This window comes from Monodelphis domestica, chromosome 1 (genome assembly GCF_027887165.1).
Source record: "Monodelphis domestica isolate mMonDom1 chromosome 1, mMonDom1.pri, whole genome shotgun sequence".
NCBI classification, from domain to species: Eukaryota; Metazoa; Chordata; class Mammalia; order Didelphimorphia; family Didelphidae; genus Monodelphis; species Monodelphis domestica.
The window spans coordinates 314,585,804-314,605,922 of NC_077227.1; the positions used below are offsets into that span (position 1 = coordinate 314,585,804).

The 20,119-nt window shown below is 38.2% G+C and overlaps 1 long non-coding RNA gene across 1 annotated transcript in view; it reads right to left on the reverse strand.

Annotated features, from left to right (window-relative positions):
* Window positions 1–2,081: 2,081 nt before the first annotated feature.
* LOC103105920 (uncharacterized) overlaps window positions 2,082–20,119 on the reverse strand; it is a 31,538-nt gene continuing 13,500 nt past the window's right edge. The window contains exons 3-4 of the long non-coding RNA XR_457582.3: window positions 9,524–9,676; window positions 2,082–7,840 (exon numbers count right to left, since the gene is read on the reverse strand). This is a non-coding gene — a long non-coding RNA (uncharacterized LOC103105920). The remainder of the gene's footprint in view (window positions 7,841–9,523; window positions 9,677–20,119) is intronic.

A 20,119-nucleotide genomic window follows, 5' to 3' on the forward strand; every position in this document is an offset into this window, starting at 1 on the left:
TGATTTTCAAAAGTGACCTGACTTAGTGAATGGAGGACTGGAAGCCCCAGACCTTAACTTTCTGGGTACCCATTTGGTATGGGCCAAAGATTCTATTCAGGCTGGTTTTAGAAACCTCCAGAAACATGGATTTTGCAGGGCATAAAGGCCCAAGAGGAGAGACTGTTGGACAGGCTGCTTTAGTTCTTTCATGGCTGTAATTCATTTTGAGCCCCTTTGGAAAGAGGTGGATTTGTGGGTGACTCAGTCAGTGGGGAATAGCAGGATATTAAAGTGGGGGATGAAGGCTCTCTAAAACCTGAAGAGTCCAATAAGTCTCTGGACTTCCATCTTAGATTATGAAGAACTACGTGTTAATAGCTTATTTTGGACTGTTCCCTAAATCCTCTGAGTTTCCCCCATCACTTTATTGACTAAAATTTAAGTAGGCTGGACTGTTTTTTTTTATTGATTCCCATTCCTTGGCCCTAATTTGGGTCAGCATACCTCATCTGGTTCAGTCAACATTATGTTGTAATGGTGTGAATCAGTGTTCTCAGGAAGGGAGGCCCCTTTCAGATTTCTGCCCACTATAATGTGGCAGTTTCAAGGACAATTAATATATAATGGACTTTTCTGGAGAAAGCAAATGCTTTTGACTAGTCTTAGTCATGGAAACAAAGGACAAAAGCATCAGTGAGGTCGGTAAATCCATACAGCTCACCCTACACCTAGATTTTGCAGTCTATAACAGTGACAAGGTCTGGAATAACTGTACTGATGAGCATGGTGACATCATTTAGCTCTCTACAGTTTACTATAAGCTACTAGCTACTATATGTCTAACATAGGGCAATACAGGAGTAAGTAAGGAGAGCTGGTATCACAAAATACTCCAGATCCTCTCATCTCCATTACTGAAGAATAAATATCTTTCTTTTAAAAAAATGTATATATTTTAATTAATTAATTCAGGTACATGTACAAACAATGTTTGGCAATTGTTTTCTGAAGTTTTAGGACTCAGATTTTCTCCCTCCTGCCCTCCTCTTCCTCAGGCGGCGCAGTATTTTCATGCAATAAATATTTCCACATAGCTCATGTGATATACACGTATCACACATATAATTAAAGAAAACTCATGAAGAAAATAAAGTGGAAGATAGTATGTTTTGTTTTTTTTTAAACCCTTACCTTCTGTCTTGGAGTCAATACTGTGTATTGGCTCCAAGGCAGAAGAGTGGTAAGGGCTAGGCCATGGGGGTCAAGTGACTTGCCCAGGGTCACATAGCTGGGAAGTGTCTGAGGCCAGATTTGAACCTAGGACCTCCCGTCTCTAGGCCTGGCTCTCAATCCACTGAGCAACCCAGCTGCCCCCGAAAGATAGCATGTTTTGATCTACATTCAGATTCTTCTTTGGCTGTGGAAAACATTTTTCTTCATGAGTTCCTTGTGGTTTTCTTGGAAACTTGCTTTGATGATAGTGGTTTAGTCCTTCACTGCAATATGGAAATGGGTTTTGAGTAATAATACATGTAAAACCCAGTGGAATTGCATAATTATGGGAGAAGGGAGGGAAGAGGGGAGGGAGACAACATGAATGATATATAACCTTGGAAAACTCATATGTTGATTTGTAATTTCAGTGTTCTGGTTCTGCTTATTTCACTTTGCATTAGTTCATATGTCTTTCCAGGTTTTTCTGAACTCATCCTGTTCATCATTTCTTATGGACCAATTATTCCATTATAATCATATACCACAACTTGTTCATCCATTCCTCATGAGATAGATAACCCTTGAGTTTCTAATTCTTTGCCACTATAGAAAGAGTTATAAAATATTTTGCTCTTGGTAGGTCCTTTTGAGAAGACATATCTTTCAATCCTTTGGGGTCTAGTACTGTTTGTTGTTAACTACGTGGGATACTTTGGGCAACTTCAAGGTTTTCCATTTGTCCCATAAGAGAGGTTGCTGAAAGAGCCTGCATAGATTCTGACTCCCAAGAGCCTGATGAAAATATACCCCTTCCCAACATAGTTCTGCCCTATGTAACCTCTCCTGAATAATGCAAATGAGGCAAAGACTTTATTTTATTTTTTTAATTGTCATACAAAACACACATCCATATTGGTAACTGTTGTAAGGGCAAACCTGTATATAACCAAAACCCCAAAATAAAACTATAAATATACTGATGTGATCTAGAGGTTAGTTCTCCCTGACCTAGGAGAATCATTGTTACTTTTGGTCAGCTTTCACAATCAATCACAATTACTTAGGTGATGGGTAACAAAACATTTCACAGCTAGGTACAAGGTTAGAGGGCAATTTAATGACAGACCAGATTTGGGGTTTTCCTCAATTTCCAAGTTCTATTTTTCTTGTGTTACTTTAAAGCATCTGGCAGTGTTGCCTGGTTTCTGTTCATAAACAGAATTCAGTGGAGTGTGCATTGAAGGTGATTGGTTTTCTTGGCTTGCCTGACTTGTCATGGGAGTGAATGTGGCTCTGTGGGGAAGGAAAGGAGGAGGACAATGGGTAGTGATCTCTAGGTTTTAATTCTGTGAATGTAATCTTTTAGGGTTATAGTCTGGGGGGATTAAGGTGGGATATATGTTTATTCTGTAAGTCTTTGCTCTTATTTCTTTTGTGTTAGAGAGAGAATAATAATCATCCATTATTGAGGGAAGTTAAAGAGTGAGAAGTCATAGAGAGGGATGAGTGGGGTCCTCATTCTCTGGGGGCTTCCTTGCAGACCCCATTTCCCCAGACTGTGACCTTGTCAGTCAGTGAGGGTATGATGGCCTTCAGCATCTCCTCCCTTTTTGTTTTTTAAATGGAGTGACATCAATTCATCTTAAGCTTGATTTGGGGTAGAACCTAGTTATGGACGATGACTGTTGTGCAGTGTGAACTCCTTGAGCAATGGCTGCAATGGAAGTTGCTAGGGATGTAAGCTTAAAGTGGCTTAAACTTTGGGAAATCCATTGTGGGGCATAAATGCCTGAATATTGTTCAATAAAAAATACAGTAAAGGGATTAAAACAATTGTTTAAAATACATCCTGAACAAGAAATTCTAAGAGTCATTGTATGCATCTGTAGGACCACTGAGAAAGTCAGAGTCATTTGAAGGTAGCAGTGCAATCAGGAGGTGAAAATTCCTGCTTGTGCTTGGGCTGCAGGTGTCTTGATTTGTTCCCAAGTAGGTAGAGCATTCTGGGCTGTTGTCTTAACACAGTCTCTCTGTATCTGCATTTTCTTCATTGCCTTCCTGCTGGGGTGTGTCATGTAGCTTGTTGTTGGAGTGGGAGTCATGGTGAGGATATGTCCTAAAGGTCACAACCTTTAACTTAAAATTTTTTATTATACCTCCCTAGTAAATAGCTAAATTACACTTTTGAAATTTGATTGTAGGCTAATCAGAATTTCAGAAATGCAGGGGAAAAAGATTTTGTTTAGAAATATACATGTACAGAGTAAACATCAGATATCAATAAAGGCAAGGTATAATAGATGTGGTTATTTACTTCTTAAAGGACAAAAATTTCAATCTTTATCATAATTTGGAAACAGGTTGCTTACATGTTCACATATTTACCTCAAAAAAGTGTAAGGTTCTCACTAACTTTGCTGCATAGAAGCTTTATGTACATGTCGCTATAGTGGTGAAAAATTATCCTATATTAAAGTATGTTTAAATTTAATATAATCCTATTTGTGATAGAATTATTTTTGTGCTCTCTAAGAATACTTTTTCACTGCAGTAGAAAAAGGGAGGGGTAACTGGTAACTTGCTATAACCGGAGTAAAGGGTGTGTGTGAGACAAGTTAACTCAAAAATTAAATTAAAAAATCTTTAATAGTAGTGTTTTAAAACCATAGGATTTTTGTTTTAAAAAAATATGTGGATTCCCATACATGTTGGTGGATAATGGAGTCCCTTTTCCAGTAACCAATGAAATTATTTGTAATCAAAAAACCTGTTTCTGATTGTTAGCTGTAAATCTTGAAATCTCTCAGACTTGTGAATGTTAAAAATATTTTCTCATCGGGGAATTGGAACAAATTCCCTACTGAGAAACATTCCCCATTTTGATGTGAGAACTCGCCAGGATCAGAAATGGGAGGACCTCTACTCCACCCGTACTTAAGACTGCTTTGGGGGAGAAAACTCCTTGCTAAACAAAGAAAGTACTTGGATCCATGCTTATGGTGGGGCAAGGAGTTCTTTGATCCAGGCCTGTTTTTTAGAATTGATACAACGAGATGCTAGGTACCTAAAAGGGTCTGGCAAGTTTTGTCTTAATGAGATTAGTTGACTCAGCTGTTTTCTCACTGGTTCAGACTTACTGAGATTTGTTGACTTAGCAGGAATTCAGATGGGCAGTCCTTTGGAAAGCGTCTACAGTGATTGGTAGATGTAGGGACTTAGGAGAGGTGACATGGGAGAAAAACCCCTATATAAGAAAAAGCAGAATCTCTTGAAGAGATATCCTTTTGGAGAAATCCTTTTGGAGGATCTCTGATGAGGATCTCTTGGGAAGAATCTCTTGAGAGAGGCTCTGGAGAAAGGCCCTTTGGAACAGTATCTGGCTGGAAGGCTCTCTGGTGAAGTCAGCTGAGATGGAGCTGGCCTGGTGTTACTAGAATCCTTGTTTAGTCAGACCTTATGGTGAGTGTTAAAAAACTGACTGATTTCTCTCTTAAGACTCAGGTCTAGGCCATATTGGCTTGAGGCCCTTCATACTTATTCCCTTCTTACTCTCTCTCTCTTTCTTTGATTACTCATTGTATTGTTAATTAAAATCTCTATAAAACCCAATTGACTTGGGTATTTGAATAATTGGGAATATTTCCCTGGCGACCACCTTATATTTGATTTAAAAACCAAGACACTGTAGTGAAACATATTTTCTGCGGTCAAATTTACTCACCCTCCCTTATATCTATCACAATTTATATTTTCCACCATTTTAACTCACTACAGTTTAAGACCTCAACCATTTTAAATCTCACATAGCCAGTAAATGTCTGTTTCACTCTAGTTGGGAGGAGAAAGAAAAGAAGGGGGAGCGAGGGAATGATTCCATCAAGTTTGTATCCTAGCAACTCCAAATAATCTCCTTTGAAGGGTCAACACACTCAACTTCTCAAAATGCAGTCCCAAATCCTCACCATGGATGCACCATGGCCCACACAGAAGCATCCACAGGAAAGACTGGTATGTAGATGTACAAAGGTAATCTAGATATTTCCTCAAAATTTTTATCCAAACCACCTGAACCATAAATCTTTTCATTCTGATATATTCCCATTAGCATATTAAATAGCTGATCCAATTATTCATAAGTTGTTGTATTATTAATTTGGTTTAGCAAACTTTACATATTAATTGTTGTGATTAAGGGGGAAATCTGTTCTTTAACCTGAGCTTCTTTAGAATTCTGTGTTTGTAGTTGTAAACCTTAAAATTTCTTAGACTTATAAATGTTGGAAATTTCACCATTGGGAAATTTCATACTTGAAAAATTTCCTACTGATAGTAAGAACTCTATTGGAATGTGAACCCCATTGGCATGGGAGGTTCCTCCTCCTCCCTTCTTAAGATTACTTTAGGACAGAAACCTTTTGCTGAACAATGGAAAGGGCTTTGGACCTATGCTTAAGCATAGAACAGGAAGTTCTTTGAGTCATGATTGATTTTAGAATTGATACAATAGAGATACTTGGAATGACAGAACCAGGTCTTGGAACTTCCAATCTCCACCCTACTCAGGGTAACAGGATTTAGGAAGGGCTGCAGCAAAGGATCAAGATTTAATTATTTGAGAATATGACCTTCAACAGACATGTGCAAAGCCACAGACCTCTGGGCGGTCCTGGGTTAAGCTAGAGCCACCATTGGCACAGGGAAGACATGGACAGTGATTGGTAGATGTGAGAACTGAGGGGAGGGAACTTGGATAGTTTCCTTAAAGATAGAGGGGTCTGAGGACGGAGGGTAGTTGGTTGGTTGGAGAGGTGGTGCTTTGAGAGTCGGCTCTGAAGGAAGCTGGAGGTGGAGGCACCTGAGACTGTTTCTCCATTTTGGTCACGTGAGTAATAGGGACTGATCTCCTTTCTTTGCTCCAGCTATCTAAGGGCTTGGGCCTTTTGGCCCAGCCTAACAGAAGGGGTATTTAAGCCCTATTCCCTTCTCTCCCCTTTCTCTCTCCCTCTCTCTCTCTATCTCTAATACCTTTCTTCCTCCTGTTTGTAATTAAACTCCATAAAAGGTTGACTGCTGACTTGAGTTTTCATTTAGGAATTACATAGCTGAATTCCTTGGCGACCTTAAATTAATATATATCAGTCTTTTAAAGTGATTTCCTTGTCACATAGTTTGGACTTTGCAGTTTTATCACTTAGCCAAATTGTACAGTTTCATCTGAAAGACCCTTTTTTGTTGTTGTTGTTGCTGTCGTTGTGTTGTTTCTAGGAAAGCTCATATTTTTACTTAATAGTAGTATATAGAAATTATGGTATTTGGGCTTGCTCAAATGAACTCTCAAGATTCCTCTTAATATATCTTATTATCAGATCAAGATCTATTCTAGCTGTCAATTAACTTCTCAGGGCTTTCAAATTGTATCTCTAAAATTTAGATAAGGTGACTGAGAACTTTTCCCTGTTTAAGATGTTTTGTTGTATTGATCCTTTAATATAAATGTTAGGTAATTGCAAGCACTTTTGATCTCTTGCCTATGCCTGAGGAAGGGTTTGAGTTATTTTTGGAAAAGGTCCAAGACTGGTTGCACTTGGCTGTTTTCCCAGTAAAGGTACTTTGCCGAGGGAAAAAATTTTGTTCCTTTCTTTTCAATAACACTTAAGTTGCATGTTTTTTTTAATTGTGATATTAAAACACTCCCAATATATTAATTAAAACTTCCCAACTTCCAAATTGACTTTGTTTAGAGTTCCCTAACAATGTTTCCTTAAGATTCCAGTTCTCCTTTCAAACTTCTGCTCCAAGAAGAAGAAAACCTTCATTTTTTGTCTCTATTACTCTTACTATAAATAGGGGAGGGGTGACTACATTTTACTTATGTTTAATAGCCTAAGAATGAATCTTATTTGATTTCTGGATAGGTTGAATTTCCTTTGCCAATAGCATTATATATAGTTTGCATAAAAATTGATTTTCTTCACAGCTCAACTTCATACAAATTTTGTATATATCCATTATGACATTCTAACAGATTATATTTGAATAGATAAAAACAATTTCTCAGTACAATAAAGTATAACATTGATTAAAAATTCCAATTTAAGCTTTTTAATACCTATATAAATTCACATATTGATTATCAAATTAAACTTCTAAGAGCTCAATACTAACATGTAGTACATGTTATTAAAAGACATCCCACATAAAACCCCAAATTTCAATCTTAGAAAAGATTCTCCACAATACACCATAACCTCTGTCTGACTGAATTTTGCACATAAATATTATCCAGTATTGTTTTTTGCCTTTGAAAAGGAAAATTCCCTCTTTGTGTCAAGCTGCCTATTAATTACATTCAGAGAGTTCTGAAATTTCTTAGTGACAATAAACAATTCTCTAGTATAGATACTGTGCAGAATTGAATTTTGCTAACATTTCACCTTTGATTAGTATACAATTATTACCATAAAATCACACTATATCATGGTACATTTTCAGACTAACTAGCAATTTTCCAAAGTTACATATATAAGTTTTTAATATTAAATCTTAGAGCTAAGATGCCTCCAGCATCCAAGAGTTCTTGCTCCGGAGGTGGATAGCCTTTCTCATCATAGGTCTTCCAGGATCGTCCCAGATCAGTGCATTGCTGAAAGTAGCCAAGTTTTCACAGATAATCATCATACAATATTGATGTTGTTGTGTACAATGTTCTCCCAGTTCAAGGCAGGGACTTTAGAGGACAGCTCGGGGCTTAGGTGGGGCTGAAGGGCCCTACTGCCTTGGTGCTCAACCCCCTGTACAGTTTTACTAGCAACCCCACAGACTGACCATGAATTGCTTTCTTATCAACCCCATGCTTCAGAAGACACACCAAAACTCTCTCCCAGGGGGAGTCTCATAATCACCCTCTGCCCACATGGCAGGGCAGCAGGCTCTGTGCCCTCTCACTCCACTGTTAATGCCTACTTATACTGGCACCAATATTTGCCCAGGCCACAGATGTCCCAACCATCTGCTCGAATTTCACCAGCTGATCAGCCCACACATACATAGTTATGTGGCAGAGAGGCTTGGAGATAAAATCTGAAGACGTTCTGGATGGGTTTCCCCTGGGAAATCAGACCCAATTGCCTCTGAAGTAGCCTGATCATAGAGTGCCAAGTTGTGCGAGTGTGGTGGTGGTGGTGATGGTGTCTTTGGAGCAAGCATTCAATCTATCCAATCTATTTCCTTGAGGAACTTTATCCCCTTCCCTTCAGATCCCCTTCAGGGAGCTGGTGGCAATGGGAGTTCATCTTTATGGAGCCAGATTTGAATAGTTCCTCATTTCTGTAAGGAACAAAAGGTTGTCACCGGCTAGAGCCCCCTAGTTGATTTGGCTAACTCTGTAGTCATCAGGGATCTCCCCAAGACCATGGAACACCGCCACAGAGATCTCTCAGCATTACCTCTAATTACACTTTCGTGACACCCTCATGAGTCATTGTTGCAATGGCTCACCACTTCTATTTGAACGTTTTTGTGGAACTTCTCTAGTTCCTGAGCAGTGAAAACCTACCCACCCCTGCTTCCTCAGGAGAGGAAATCCCTCTCCTCCTGGGGGCAGTAACAAGTCAGAAACAGATATTCAGATGAAATGAAGCACTCGTAACTTGTAAGTTATTGAAGAGTTGACAAAAGATTTAGTAGGTCCTAACATAGCATGTTGGCCCTGCCTCATCTCCATATCAAAATATATATATATGTTTAGCAGAAAAGAGGATAGTGACTCATGTGGTCTTCAAGCATCCACCACATCTGAAGGTACCAGCTTCACATGGGTGGGATCTTTTATGCCTCAAGGTGACCAGGAGGTCAAAGGCCATAAGGAAATTATGCCAAGGGAGGCACAGCTTGAGCTTTATCCTTGTCTTTCAGGAGAAATTAGTCTAACCCCCTGTTATGGGGCTAAAGAGGGAGCCCTGGCATATACTGGTCATATCACATCAATGTAGGACTTACAGGAAACACAGAAAAAAGACAGGAACAAGGGCCTAAGAGCCATCTTGGGATAGGGCAGTGTTGGCAAAGATATGGCACAGTGCAAAGCCGGCACTCAGGAAGCTTCTCCATTCCCTCTTCCTAGCGCCTGAGGACATTTTTGCATGCCCTGCTCCTCAGTCCAGCCACCCAGAGCAAGTACTTTCTCCCTCCCTGGGGCTCACAGACAGCCTAAATTTGCCCTCTGAGCACTTGAACTCAGAAAAGGTTCCCCAATGAGGTAGGGTATAGACATGCCATTGAGATTATGTGCCTAAAGAGGTATCAAATTATTAAGCAGAATACTCACATAACTCTTAGAATGGAAACTTTCTTCACTGGCATGATTCCAACTCAAGCATGACTTTAGTTGATAAGCTCTAGAAAGTTGCTTGAAGCATATAGATTTTGGGTCACACAGCTGGTAGTGTTTGAAGAAAAATTTAAACCCGTCTTCTTCACTCTGTTAAGGATAATTTTAGCATTGTGACCTAAACTATATTAATTATTGGTCGCCATGAATATCCCAAATAAAAAATACCCAAGTCAGCTGGAAATTTATAGTGATTTAATTAATATAGTGGAAAGAAATTAAGAAGAAGGGAGAAGGAAAGGGTGTAGGATTTTTCCCACCTGGCTTATGCCAGGAGGAAGATTAGAGGCTCTAGGAAGATAAAGTTTTGGAGAGGAAAGGAAGAAGGAATCAGCCTGAACTCCAAGAGGGCTCAGCCAAGATGCCTGGACCTGAATTAGCTCAAGGGCAAACTCACCACCAAAACACAGACAAATAGCTGCCGCCACGCCAAGATGTCGGAACACTTAGCACACTGCCAGCCAGAGCAGGGAAAGAGACAGATGAGAGGAAGCCCTGTGAAAAAAAACCCTAGATGATTCTACCTCCCTTTCCTGCATCTCCTCTGTACCAATCTTAGCCTAAGCTTGACTTAGGACAGCCCAGGGGTCTGTCAGCTGTTTCTGATTTGTCAATTTCTCTATCAAAGGCCATCCTCCTAAACACTCAAGCTTCAAGCATGGTTACACACATTCCCGATTTTGTTAAACAAAGTAAGGTGGAATAATGCAAAGTTCCTAAGACATCCCTGATTTTGTTAGGCTAAGCATCTTCATTGTTACAAATCAGGAGATAGCTAAATCCAATCTTCACAACTCAAAGCATAGTATCTTTATAAAAATTAATTAATTTAGAATATTTTTCCATGGTTACATGATTCATGTTCTTTTCCTCTTCTCTTCCCTTCCCCCTCCCAGAGCCAACAATTGATTTCACAGGGTTGTACAAATGTTATCACTTGATACCTATTTCCATATTATTGATATTTGCACTTGGGTGATTGTTTAGAGTCTACATCTCCAATCATATCCCTGTTGAACTGTGTAATCAAGCAGTTGTTTTTCTTCTGTGTTTCTATTCCTACAGTTCTTCCTCTGAATGTGGATAGTTTTCTTTCCCATAAATGATTCTGAATTGTCCTGGATCATTGCATTGCTGCTAGTAGTAAAGTCCATTACATTCAATTGTACCACAGTGTATCTGTCTCTGTGTATAATGTTCTCCGGGTTCTGCTCCTTTCACTCTCAATTCCTGGAGGTCACTCCAGTTCACATAGAATTTAATCTTATGAACTACATACACCACACTATTTCTATTGAGAATATATTGCTAAAAAAACAAAACCCTCCCGATCTATGTATATGTGTACATGTTTGTATATTTAAATTTAAAATGAGCTCTTATGTGGAAATCAGTCCAGATTAAACCGATATCCCATCCCAATAAATTGGTTTCAATAATGATGGTACTCATGAATAATAAGGAAATAGGTATCAAATGATAATATTTGTACAATCCTGTGGATTTGATTGTTGGCTCTGGGAGGGGAAAAGGAAGAGGAGAAGAAAAGAAAATGAATCATGTAAACATGGAAAAATATTTTTAAAATAAACAAATGAAAATTTAAAAAATAATGATGGTCCTCTACCTGAATTTGGACAACTCTAGTATCCAAAGAGGTCATCAGACTATTTTTTTTTAAACCCTCATCTTCTATTTTAGTATCAGTTCTAAGAAGAGTGGCAAGAACTGAGCAATCTGGATTAAATGACTTGCCTAGGGTCACACTGCTAGGAAGTGCCTGAGGCCTGGTGCTCTAGACCCTGTGCTACTTACCTGCCCCATCACGCTATTTATACATGAAAGATTATTATTGGCTTCTAGCCTTCCCATTTTCTCTCACAATTCCTTCTGTTACTGTTCTGAGAATAAAAATCAAAATTACTTTAAGAAATAAAAAGCTTAAAAATGTGGTTAGACTTAACTCTTGCTCTTTAGGGAAAAACACATTCTTTTTTTCTGAGTGTTTATCAAATTATGTAAGCTCCTCAAGGTTGGAGCCATTTAGGGTACACTTATACCTAGTAGGGTATCATAAACACACAGGCACATTTCACAGACTGGAAATCAAGGTCCATAGAAGCAGTAGTTTTGCTCAAAGAAAGCCTGTAATTCAGATCTTCTGATTTTCCAATCTAGTAGATAGTAGACCTCAAAAATCAATCTGTTAAAATATGAGACCCTCCTAATTTCTCCTTATCCATCTTATTCACTAGGGACTGTGCTACTGTGTCTGGCCTTCCTACTTCTTGGACACAAATCTGCTTTATCAGCTGATTAACAATCTAAACCACCAGAATTTTCTCAAATTATTTCCATCAGAACTATAGTTGTTGGATAGCAAAAAATACCTTTGGGCCTCCTTTTCCCAAAGTGGACTGGCTACATTTCCCTATTTGGGTTCTAGGGTTCTAACCTCGAGAGGTTAAAATGCCTTTTCTCTAACTCCATCAGCCTCCATTTTGGTCATGTTCCTCCAATGGGAACCAGTGATTAGTACCCATTCCATTTAATCAACTAACACAAATTAGCTTTTACAAAGAAACAATTTTTCAAAGATAAATCACAAACAGAAACAGAAACCAACATCTCAAAAGATGTGTAATTGGAAACCTTGTGCCTTTCCCAGGAGCCCATTGACTTCCTGTTGTGTGCTAACATAGACAGGAGAATAAATAGGGTGGTCTTAAGTGGCTAGCTCTCTTTGCTTCCTGTTGGCCACTGTGGTGGAGTGGGCTGTTTGAACAGGTAGATTAGCCATGGGCACATGGTTTTATTTTGTTACTTCTAGTAATTATTAATAAATCTTATAGAATATAAATTTGAAATTATTGTAAATTTTAATTTTTACAGGAGAACACTTTCTTCTATATGATTTCCGTCTCCGGAGAGATTGGACTTTGACTTTCTAAATACCATTAGTCTCACCATATCTAAATATGGTATCACTGCTATCATCTGAGCTACCAATAAGCTAGGCTGCTCTCTGCTCCTCAGGACATCAATGTTGGACTGACTACAAAACCCATTATAGTCTTGTCTCCCATACTTTTAGACTCTGGATGGCTAACCCTTGTTTCCTTTTGAAACTCACAAAGACATTTTTGACTTCTCATTTCCTTTGGCAAGCTTTTGACTTACAAAATTACAAATATAACGGCAAAGAAATTCACAGTTGCAACTATGAGTTGCAATGAGACTAGTCAGGAAGTCCTGAGTTCAAATTCAGTCTTACACATTTACAAGCTGTATGACCTTGGGCAAGTTACTTAAACTTAAATGGGGATTATAACATCACTTACCTCCCAGGGTTGTTGTTAGATAATATTTGTAAACCACTAAAAACAGTGTCTGGCATGTTGGATGTGCTAAGAAAATGCTTATTCCTCTGTTTTCCTCCACAACCTGCCCCTGATCAAATCTTGCTCTTAGTAGGAGTGGGGCCAAGGATTCTCCCTTACAAAATAGTCTATCACTAGATTTCAGTCAGGAAAAAGAGAAGAGATCAAACTAAGTGAGAAGCCAAGGAATTGCTTAGTTAGTTCATTTTGAATGTTCTCTCAGTCAATCATAAAAGCTATTCCCCACCATAAAGTTAGCAGATTGGGACCTGTTACAGAGTGTCAATCATTATGGAATGTGCTCCAAAGTCTCTCCAGTGTATTACCATTTTATGTCATGAAGACTCAGAGGCAGAGACCTCGGCCTTTACTACCTAGAGAATTGCATCAGAGAAGTCTGGGTATGCTTCTCAAGCTTGGGCTCTGTGACCAGTTATAAGTAATTTTGGAAGCAGAGGCAAGAAGTCAAAAGTGTCCTCATATTAACTTTGGAGTTCGTGATGTAAAAACAATATAATGAGTAATAAAGACAAGTTTAATCAAGTGAGAGAGCATGTTTCCCCATCCCTGTGGGGAAAGACCCTGGAACACTGACCTGTGGGGAAGAGGTAGAGATCCCAGAACATGGGATCAAGATTGCTGCTGGGAAGGTTAGTGCCCTACAGGGAGAATAGCAAGGCTGGGGAGGGAAGGAGCTCACGTGGGGAGCAGCTACTAGAGAGCCATTAACTATTCTTGCTTACTAAGTGCTTGCACAGTTATTTCTGTGCTAAAAATACTGATAAAATATAAATTTAAATTTATTTTTTTTTCACAATGACACTGGATAAATTTAAATTTAAAATTGTACAACTCTTTAAAATCATAATTTAAAATGTTCATGCCCTCTAATTTTGGAGTTACCTTATCATAGTTAAGGTTCTTCTGGTCATCACCAAGAATCTCTTCTGGATACTGGCTACCAAATTCTAAATTTTGGGAGCCCATTACCTTGGTCCATTTAATTTTTTTTTTACATTACAATCACTTCTGATATGTTTCCCACATTCCACCCTTTAAACTTTGCTTTAAAACAGGAGAACAATTAATCAAGATCAACAAATAGTTACTGCTTTTGAAAATTCCATATCCATAGTTCACCACCTCTATTAAGGGAATGGAAAGTGTGTTTCATCACGGTTCTTCTGGAATCAAGATTGGTCAAGGGATTTAATCTAATTGTTGGTTACTGAAAATCAGATTAAATTGTTCACCATCTCAGAAAGGGGGGGAGGGAAGAAAGGGAATGAGGGAGACTATTTGGATCTTATAATGTTAGAAAACATATGTTGAAAATTGTTATTACATATAATTAGAAAAACAAAATATCTTTTAATTTAAAAGATTTTATTTTCATTTTCATATATATGTGTATATGGATTATTTTCTTGATCATGTTCATTCACTGCAACTTGCTTATATGGATCTTCCAATGTTTCTTTGAATTCATCATATTTAACTTTTCTTATTGTAAAATAAAAATCTGTTCCATTTCATCCACATACCATAATTTGTTCTGCCATTACTCTCTTGATAAATTTTGCTTTTTTCCCCATGAAATATGCCATTATTTTTTTTAATTTAAACATTATTTTATTTGGTTATTTTCAAACAATATTCCTTGGAAACAAAGATCCTTTTCTTATCCTCCCCCCCTCTACAGCTCCTCCCCTAGCCAACGCACGATTCCACTGGGTATCACATGTGTCCTTGCTTGAAACCCATTTCCATGTTGTTGGTATTTGCATCAGGGTGTTCATTTAGAGTCTCTCCTCATTCCTGTCCCTTCCACCCCTGTAGTCAAGCAGTTGCTTATCTTCAGTGTTTTTACTACCACCATTTGTCCTTTGCTTGTGGATAGTGTTTTTTTCTCCTGGATCCCTGCAGAATGTTCAGGGACATTGTATTGACACTAATGGAGAGGTCCATTACGTTTTCTTGTACCACAGTGTATCAGTCTCTGTGTATAATGTTTTCCTGGTTCTGCTCCTTTCGTTCTGCATCACTTCCTGGAGGTTGTTCCAGTCTCCATGGAATTCCTCCATTTTATTATTCCTTTGAGCACAATAGTATTCCATCACCAACATATACCACAATTTGTTCAGCCATTCCCCAATTGAAGGGCATCCCCTCATTTTCCAATTTTTGGCCACCACAAAGAGCACAGCTATGAATATTCTTGTACAAGCCTTTTTCCTTATTATTTCTTTGGGGTATAAGCCCAGCAGTGCTAGAAATATGCCATTATTAATATCTTGGTATATATTGGACCTTTTTTCTGTTGATTGCCAAAGATATGAGCAATTTAGTATCTTTTTTCTTCATAATTCAGATTGTTTTTCAGAATGAGTGGACCAATTCATAGTTCTACCAATAGTCTTCAAATTATTATGAAGTGAGAAAAGAGACTTTTCTGTGTTTTCTATAATGCCATAGAATTGCATAATTCTAGTACTTGATGGCACCTTAAGAGACCACCTACCTGATCCTAATACTTTATTTTCTAGATGATCCATATAAATGAAGTGATTGCATGAAGTCACACAATTATTTTATATCAGAGTTGGAACTAAAGCCCAGGGCTCCTGATTCCCATACCAATCTCCATGTGGCTAGATTTCAAGAGATGTCAATTGAGAACTTTGTCAATAATGATGACTGAACTCAGTAACATTTTTCTGGCTATGTGCTTGGAAACTTATGCTTCTTGTGGGATGTTATGATATCATGTTACTGTAATGATCAAAATTCTCTGGAGACTATATGTTAATTTATAATTACTGGATACCCATCAAATGGGAAATGGTTTTATAAGTTGTGATATATAATAATGATGGAATATTATTGTGCTCTAAAGAAATGATGACAGGGATTGGTTCAGAAAAACCTGGGAAGGCTTATATGAACTGATGCAAAGTGAAGTGAGCAGATCCAGGAAAAAAAGCAATATATGCACTAATAGAAATATTGTAAAGATAATCAATTGTGAAAGACTTATCATATAATGATCCACAATAATTCCAAAGGACTTAGGATGAAAAAAAAATGCTATCCTTCTCCAAAGAGAAAACCAATGAACTTTGAGTGCATATTGAAGCACTTTTTTTACTTTCTTTATTTTCATTGCAACATGCATGGTTAATATAGAAATATGTTTTATAAGGCTTCACATTCTTGTTGGGTAACATTGCTTTCTTTTTCAGTAGGTACAGGAGGGACTAGTGAAAGAGTGAGATTTTGGAACTCAAAATTTTTTAAAATGCAAAAATTTTTTTAAACAAACTTTAAAAAATAACTTGCGCCCAAGGTAGAGTTTTGTTTTGTTCTCATGGACAGTCATGATTTTGGAAATCAATAAATCTAGGGGAAAATGTACAATTTGGTTTTTTAATCAGTGACCTAGACATGGGGCAGAAAAGTCTTCTTGGGTGTGAATTTTAGATTTACTCCACCCTGCTTAGTCTTCAGAATTCTAGCAACCAGGAATGTATACACCCCCACTTAAGGATTACGTGTGGGGGAAGAAGGTCTATGACCCACATGTGCTACCAAGTGACAAATCAGAAACAACTGACTGACCCCCTGGGCTGTCCTAAGCCAAATTTGAGCCACTATTAGTACATGTGAGACACAGGAAGTGATGTAAAGAACTGCCTTTATATTTCACGTGACTTCCTGTGAGAGGGATTTTAGCAGTGGAACTTGACTTGGAGGAGCTCAAGCATGGGACCTCAGACTGTTTCGCTGAGAGGATCACGTGGTGAGTGTTAAGGCTGAAGCCTCTTTCCCTGGCTCTGAAGGCACCAGCCTCCAAGGAGGCCCCTCTTGGAGGAGGCCTTGTGGCTGGAAGCAGAGCTAGATTTAATCTTCTGGGAAGGCCCCTTGGCTGAGACCTCTGAACTCCCCCTGGTTCAGATCAAGCCAGAGCAGATCTTCCCTTTACCCTCTCTCCCCCTCATTCTTAATTTCTTCCTTCTATTGTAAATAAACCACCATAAAATTCCATTCTGACTTGAGTATTTCATTGGGATTTAGAATTTAAATCCCTGGTGACCACTAAAAAATATATTTACTCTCAACCCTAAATTTTACCCTTAACATGGGCAGGGCTCTCATATCTTTCTATTCCATTCTTGCATGTCAGGATACTGTCTTCCTGCTACATTGATTTCTGAAATGGATTCTGTTTTCTAATTTCACAAACATTGTCTGACCCCATGAAGTATGTTCAAGTTCAGGTGCTTTGTGCCAATTCTAGTCACTGAAAAGCAAATACATTTTGACCTTTGATTAAGCTTTCCTTGGAAAAGTTTTTCTATTTCAGGGACTTTCATCTTTCAATAATCCCCTCCTGCTAATGGAGAGAAAGAAGACTTCAATCACATGCTAAATCCATTCTATTTTCTCCCATTTTTTCCATTGTTGTTACCTAATAAACAAAAAGACATTTTAAATGGTTAAATAACACCCTATTTACCAAACTCTCACTAACCAATTTTACTGTTAACATTTTTTTCTTTGCTTTGCAAAAACATTTCACAGAATATTAAATCCAAAAGATACTAATCCAATAATTATATGTTATAGTCCCTAATTCCTATTTTGTAGTAAGGAAGATGAATCCCAGAAATTGAAAGTGGTATGCCCAATATCAAACAGCAAAGTAGAGGCAAAGCCAGGACTAGGGTCCAGAGGTTCCAGGTTCTTTCCAATACACTATGCTGATTGTGTGTAGGTCTAATCTTGAGGAACCACTGCCGGGATCACCAGGACTGAAGTAATGAACCAATTCCCTGTTTTGTAAGCCATTTGGATTGGGTATAGTCTTGAGTAATTGAGCCCTTAGTGAGGGGAGAAGGTAGGCTCCATGTACTCACACTGTTCAGCTCATCTTTCTATCCAAGAAACATTTATTTATAGTTTACATTATGGTTCACACATCTAAGGTTGCCCCAAAATAGGAGAACAAAAAGATACTTAATGGAAACTGAGGGGATGTTCATCGATTAGGTAATGGCTGAACAAGTTATGGTATATGAATGGGATGGAATACTATTGTGCTGTAAGAAATGATGACAATGATGGTTTCAGAAAAATCTGGGAAGACTTTTATAAAAATTGTTGCAAATTGAAGCAAGCATAACTAAGAGAACATTTTACACAGTAACAGCAATAATGCAAAGATAATTAACTGTGAAAGACTTAGCAACTCTGATTAACCCACCACAATTCAAAATGACTCATAATGAAAAATGCTATCTACCTCCCAGATAGAGAACTAATGGACTCAGAGTAGGGATTGAAACATTTCTTTTCTTTTTTAAAAGCATGGCTAATGAAGAAATTTGTTTTGTAAGACTTCATATTTACAATAGATTATATATTTCTTGCCTTTTCAATGAGTGGTAGAGTGAATAGGGAGATACTGAAAATCTAGAACTGAAAATAAAATTGAATGAAAAACTTCAAGATATTCAATTTAAATATGAATCAGGGGACATGTAACTTATTCCTATATCCAAAAGAAATGCTAAATATAAAATATTCACAGCATTTATTAACAGAATTGATTAAAACAGGATTCAATAACTTATGACTTGGAATTTGATGGAAAGCTGATACTTAAATCTTATCAGAACAAAAAGAAATTTATATTTCATCTTGTCTTCTCTAGCTAAACAATTCTAGAATATGTATGCCGGCAAAAACCAACCAGAGTAGGGAAGTGTTATTATTAATTTTTAAAAAGCCTTTTGATTAAAAAAAAACTTGATTTAAGGACTTAAGCTCAAACTTAGCCTCTCTGAGGTTAAAAACTTGCAGGGTAGAGACCTGCTCATTGTTTATCTGTAAACAAGAATTCTCTTGGGTGGAGAATTAATGGATCAGGTAGGCAAATACTATATTGGAAGCCTCCCCTCTCCACCCTCCTGAGGCCATGTGTCAAGCCTGGACCTATCCCTTTTGAGAAAAACAGGTCTTCGCCTAAGATCTAGAAAGAACAATGACAACAAGAAGAGGCAGCCCAGAGGCTTCATGGATTGTAGTTGCACTACTCTGCCAGCTGGTCCCTGTCATCATGCTTCTAGAGTCATCACTTCACATATTCACTAGAAGTCTCAGAGCTGCATGATGCCACCTAGAGAACTGAGATCAGGGCAAGCCAGAAGCTTTCTCTTCTTGTAACTGTTGTTGCAACCTGCCCCATCCCTGACTTTGACACTGAGTAGGTGAGAAAAAGAGGGATCACTTAGACTTTGCCATATCATAGACAATCACAACATTCCTTCAGTCCACTTGGCCAGAAGTAAGCCACCAAAGCTTCCCATAAGGAGGAATGTCAATTCTGAGTATGCGCCATAATTCAAACCCTATAAGGCCATTTCAACTTCATAGCACTCCCTGGGCAATCAGGGAACCTGGATTTGAATCTTTAGGTTCACATTAGCTGTGAACCTGGATGGAAGCAGTTTGTCTTTCTGAAAGTTGCTTTTCTCATTAAAGCCTCCCGGCCAGCGGGAAGCCTTATGGTAGGAAAAGAGAAAAGGGATAGAAGTTTTGGATCCCATGAAGGGCGTGAAGGAGCCAACCTTTGAGATGTCAATAATGAGTCAGTAATCAGTTATTATTAATATTTTGGAGCCGCAGCCATGCTCCGATCAATGGACGTCACTGAAAGGCTTTTTCCATCCAGAGATCCCAATTTAACACTGCACTGGTCAGAGGATGATATAGCTCAGCTAAGAGAATGAATAGAGACTAATAGAGAGAATTAGAGAATGCTAGGTATTAGCATTGGAAAAGAAAGAGAGACACCTGGCCGAAGGCCAGGCCTCAGGTAGAGATAGAGAGGAGAGAGAAAGGTGGAAAGAGTGTTGAGCAAACCTGTGAGATTGTCCAAGGAGAGAGGGGCTGGCCACGGCTTCCCAATTTATTCTTTTTGATACGCAAATGAACTCAATACATATTGATAAGTTACATGATGCCTCAATACATATAGATGAGTTACATAGTGCATTACCATTGGATAATTGCAAATTACGACAAGGTGAAGGTGGAGTTTTTATCCTCAGGTGAGTGAGACAAAGGGAAGCAAGGTTTTGCGCCCTAACTC